The 6,000-nt window shown below is 34.6% G+C and overlaps 1 pseudogene; it reads left to right on the top strand.

Annotated features, from left to right (window-relative positions):
- Positions 1 to 2,494: 2,494 nt before the first annotated feature.
- On the top strand, positions 2,495 to 4,266 carry LOC120631750 (annotated as a pseudogene).
- The last annotated feature ends 1,734 nt before the right edge of the window (positions 4,267 to 6,000 follow it).

Below are 6,000 nucleotides of genomic sequence, written 5' to 3'. Positions count from 1 at the left end.
TCTTACGAAAGATGCCTTAACACTTACAAAAAAGTTATAGAGCTTAATAATGTCTACAAAAACTTAACATTTATAAATAAGTAACAACAAGTATTTTTTTATATAAAAAAATGTATTAAATCTTTAGGTCAAGATTATTGCTCATAGTATCAAAAATTATGAATTCTTACCAAAATAAGTAAACATACAATCTTAAAGTATTAAAACAAAAGACTTTTCCTTTTAACCGCATATAATTTGAACGAATAGTTAAAGATATAATCCTACTATCCTACTATCCTACTGATATTATAAAGTGAGGATGTTTGTCAAACACGCAAAAACGGCTTAACGGATTTGGATGAAATTTGGCATGCATGTAGCCTTTGACATGTAAAAGAACATACGCATTTATCCTCTATCACAGCAGTTCATCTTAGCATTAATTCCTTGCATTAGTCGTGCACCCCACGGAAATTATCGTTTAGTGCAGGTATTAATAAATACTAACTATTTCTTCTATTTTTTTTTATGTTCTGGAGGATAAGATTCTGTTGTCAGAGAGACGAGAGAGACAGAGAGAGAGTTTGATTTACGAAGCACGAAGCTATTATCTTGGTCCCATTTTCGTACATGCCGATTTTCAATCAGCGGGTGATGGAGAGAGCTATGTTAGGAGTATCTCTACGTGATCAAATCAGAAATGAGGAGATCCGTAGAAGAACTTGAGTTACCGACATTGCTCAGCTAGTCGCAAAGCTGAAGTGGCAATGGGCGGAGCACATAGCTCGGAGAACCGATGGACGTTGGGGTCTTAAGGTGCTGGAATGGCGACCCCGCACCAGTAAACGCAACGTAGGTCGGCCCCTAACGAGGTGGACAGATGATATCAGGCGAGTAGCTGGGAGCCGCTGGAGGCAAGCGGCCCAGGACCGTGTATTGTGGAACTCCCTACAAAAGACCTACGTCCAGCAGAGGACGTCAATTGGTTGGTTGTTTTGTACGTTTCTTTGCGTGTTGATTTGTCAGCGAATTGCTAATAAAGTTCATAAGAACATCGAGAATACTTCAGGTAAAGATTTTTTTGAGGTATTTTTTTTTCAATCCTGGAAAGATGGAAATGGACTTGATGACTTAAAACCTGTAATAAACTATTCATTCTTGCCTGGCATTTTAAATATAATATATAATCTAAAAACATTCTAATATATATATATAGCTTGTAAATGTAACATCGTGATTTTCAGTGAGTAATTATACTTATCGTCTGTTATTTTACATATTCTTGCTGATAACTTTGTTTATTTCCTTTTACTATAAGTATTATTCAGCTTGGTACTGAGTCATTGTTTTACGTTTCCCGTAATCACTTTACACTAATATTGTTGTTTGTTTTCGAACTAGGTACATTCAAAAATTTCATGTATATTTCAAGTATATATATGCCATGATTCGTAGTGGGTTACAATATAGATCAACAGTGCATTATATCAGTCATATGGTGTGGACATACCAGCAGTAATTTTATTAGTTTGGGATGATTTCCAGCAAGATAGACCGAAGATATATAAAGAGGTTAGCGGGAACTGCCTGTGTGAGGAAGGCTGAGGTCAGGGACAGGTAAACGTTAGTAAGAAAGGTCAATGTACAGTAGTAGATGCGAGCTGAGCACCAAAATGACGATGAAGATGGATTTGAAGTATCAAAAAGGCTTAATAAACTATATTTAACTACCTATATTTAATATGTTGAAAGCGTAAGGTTCGTTTTAAAAATGCGCAAATATTAAAAGATCTTTGTATTGAACGGTGTGTAGAACTATAATTTAAAATAAGTTGCTTTTTTAAAACACCAGTCTGTTAACTACCCGAGAGTAACAACGAACTGGATAATATCACGAGGAAAAAAACCGCATAAAAACCGAGGGCAATGTCCGTTTTTAGTTTTGGTTCAGCGAAAAAGCAAGCTCACTAGTACATACAAACATGGTTACAAATACTGACTCACTAACTTCATGAAAATACTTATTGTAGACAGTAACATCAACGACGTACGGCCTAAATTACAGCGCCACGCATAAGTTGCGTGAGACTTTTCTGATACGAATAATAAATCTACGCAGGTGTGTAAACAGTCTCCTATGTGTAAAATAAGTATTAATAATATTATTTTACGTCACAATTCGGTATTATATTTTGTTTTAATTGACAAGTAGGCGAAAGAAAGTTTTATAATTCTTAATTACCATAATTTATAACCTTGCCATTTGCCAGACAAAAAAGTATTTCCTGGATAATATATAGGTATTAGTAGCGGTTTGTTTTAAGCAAATGTTTTCGTAAATCATTATTACTACTTTCTCTAAATAAGTTTGAAAACATATTTAGAAAAAATCATGCTTATATTAAATTTTATAAACCTTTGCTCAAAAGTATCGTATCATGCTACGATAATCATGCTTTTTAACATTATAATACTTAGTAATAATTAATTTAGATTAATCTTGATGTTAAAAATGTGTGAGAAAATAAAGATTCCGATAGCTTCAGTTACGTAAGAAAACATGGATAACTTATTATAAATCCTTATAGGTAGGTCAGATACTATTGTATTCAGCCCTGACCGAATTACAAATTACATTTAGATGATAATGATAAATTACGAGTTTACCCAGCAAGTATTCACACTCGAGGAGTACGAGCAAAGATTTTTCCACTTCCCATGCGCGACAGACAAGTGGACCGACGGGTTGAACCACTAACACAAAGATAAGACCGTTCACATTACAGGCGTGTCGGGTCGGTCTTGTGTTTATTTACGTCCATCGGATTGTTTGTATACAGCCCGGCACGACTGCGCATCTGAATACGTCATACCCCTCCCCTGTACCCCCGCGGAGATCCGTAATTCTTACTCCGGGGTCGACTCGGCTCACTCGCTAGTCGCTCATTCATTCCACATTCGCAAACGTAGTTGCGCGTCTCTGGTGAAATTTGTAATTACTAACTGTAATACATAATAGCGCTCAACGCTATGTTGAAAGAGACCTCTAGATATGACACCCGCAACAGTAATCAAGAGGAAGGGCGACCACTAGCCTCAAACAGGTTACCTGCTATTGAGGAACTAACAATTGGTCTCAAGCAAAAGCTTCACCTGCAAGCTCGGGCGAGAGCAGCACCTTATTATATTAGAAAGCAAGAACCAGTTGATCTCGTGGAAAGGTTATTGGAACAACGCGCCCTTGTCGCCGAGGCTGTACGGAGACTTCAAGAAAAAAAACAACCATGTCACGAGATATCAGTTGATTCTTAAATTATTTGTAATTAAAACAATACATTTTAGTTGTGAAAGTGTGGACCGTGTTGTGAAATCGCTTGTGTACGAAACGTGTCGGGTTACAATGGTGCTATATGCGGAAAGCATGCGAGAGCGAGATGGCCAGCTATGACGTGTCACGCGCGGCACAAATCACGAGAACGAACCAAAATGGCCGCCGGTACTCTACAATCATAATATTTATTCTTCATTTCATAGTGACCTTAAAATATGATCAAAGTACTAAATGACGTAACAAACGTTTAACTATTGTACTATACCTTCCATAACCTAAATCTATTAATAATTTTAGCGTTTTCGTGACAAGACTTATGCTGAGACATTTCCAAATAACTAAAGTTATTTTATTTTTATTAAAATAAAGTATTAAAGAGCTTTAAATAATATGTTTATATCTTTACACTTAAATGGTTCAAAGAAAACTCATCAAAGGTTATAAAAAATATTGTTTTTCTACTGTATCTTTAAACCTATGCTCAATATTCCGTGGATAATTTGAAATTTCCAATCACTGTCACATTTTATAAGTGAGTCAATTCTGTAATTGTTTGTGCACATAATGTAATCATAACAACTTTCAAACGGGATCGTAGACATAGCAGTAATGAAATGATTTAAATACAGTTATTTCCTCGCATGACACATTATAGTAAGTAAGTAAAACGTATCGCATAATGCGATATGGGCAGGTGTGGCGTTACTAAATTAGACCAAAATATTGGTCTGAATTATGGGCGTACCTGCAATAAACTAATAATTTAGGTAATTTATAGGCAATACTTATATTTAATAATTAAAGTACCTATCTTTCTCTTTAGTACATAAACAATGTAATGTACAATTGTACCAATTCGGGTATAAAAATCAATGTAATAATACATGTGTGCATGTTTTAGTGCATTTTGTGATTTTAGATAGTTTAATTTATCGATCTTGTGATTTAGATAAGAATAATTAAAGAGTTATCTAATAAATGGAATGAAAATTGAAAAACATAAACTCGTTTACTTGACTTCCTCATAAAACCCTTTGTAAATTGCCTACTACATTATAGTATAGGCAACATAAAAAGTGTTCAAGGTAAGTAAGGTTAGTCAGGTTAGCCTGCTGGCTAACTTATCTTTAACCCTTTTAACAATAATATAGAAACCATATTAGTCTAAGTAAGTAGGCAGGCACCTACGTTTGTAAAATAAAAGGATCAAAAAATACTTTCTTCTCTTCGTGATACCCTAAGGCTTGTTAAACTACTTTACTTACCTACCTACCATATTAATAATTTATAATAAACTACCTGCTACTTTTTTTAGTCTTTGAATAATCTAATTAGGTACCCAGTTATCTATAAACACTGCCTATTTATTGCAAATCTTATATGCTCCAACATGAATAATTTAACTGTTCAATTTTTAATTTACGCCTTGATTACTGCCCTCTATCGCGGAGTAGCAAGACTAGAAAAATAGCAGACTTCTGCAACTATTATAGTAAGTAGTTATTCATGATTCATTATTTTTATTTTATTACAACTATAACATTGAAATATCTGTGTGCAATATTAGAATACTTGTATGATGATCATCATCATCATTTCAACCAATGGACGTCCACTGCTGTACATATGTATGTTGTAGGGAGTTCCACAGTCCTGAGCCGCTTGCCTCCAGCGACTCCCAGCGACTCGCCTGATGCCATATAGGATTATTGAAAAGAAAGAGAACGATTTTTTTATATCTATTTTTCCGAGTTAATTCTCGTGAATTTGTTCGGCTCCGGCTTTACGGGACTTTCACAGACAAAATATAAAGAAAAAGAACTAATATCCGGGGAGTGAGTTGCTACGTTAACATATTTTGGAATCACTGCGGGCTAGACGACTCGGACTGCATAGATATAAAGTAATACACGACGACTGTATAGATTTAATAGATTTTCAAAGTTAAGACATACAAATTAAGTAAGTTTACGTGATTTAAAGGTGTTAGCTCAACAAGCTAATAAATTAATTTCAAATAAAAAAAAATATATGCGTGTTCTATTCATATATTAACTTTAACCCATAAACTATTTAAATTAGCTTATCAGTGAAAACCAAAATACTCAGTACTCAGACGCATTTCTATTTTATAACAAAATATTTGCCTAACAGGACGCACTTTTACAAATAGGTGTTAAGAAATACTAAGCAACAAAGAGGATACAAATAGAGCTTAGGATACATGCTAATTCCTGTGCGATTTTTATGTGGTTTTTTGTATTACAAATTGATTAAAAAGATAAAATCATCTCATACACTGCTTCTCAAATTTTATGATATCAGGTACGTGCGTAGTAATTAAATTCTCTTTGCGCGTTATATAATTTAGTTTTTGTAAACTTGCTCCAAACTCCAAAATTCTAGTAGTTTGTTAACTTGACGTTCGAAACAACACAAAAAAGCATTGGTTTAATATTTTTTTGCGAATAGTATTTTTTTTGTAATACCAACCTAACCTAACCTAACCATCTGCTTGCTCCGTCAATTAGACGGAGCAAGCAGATGGTCCACCTAAGTAAGGTGAGTCGAAACCGTAGCACCACTTCGCCGGAAATGCAAGGAACACATCCAACAAAGTGCTGCCCTGTGTCCATCAACGTAAGTGTTAAGCCTTGTGTGATAAATCGAAAAGGTAGTATTCAGTT

Source organism: Pararge aegeria, chromosome 18, assembly GCF_905163445.1.
Source record: "Pararge aegeria chromosome 18, ilParAegt1.1, whole genome shotgun sequence".
Lineage (NCBI taxonomy): Eukaryota > Metazoa > Arthropoda > Insecta > Lepidoptera > Nymphalidae > Pararge > Pararge aegeria.
Note: the sequence above shows the minus strand (reverse complement) of the source record. Positions and strands in the feature narration are given on the sequence as shown.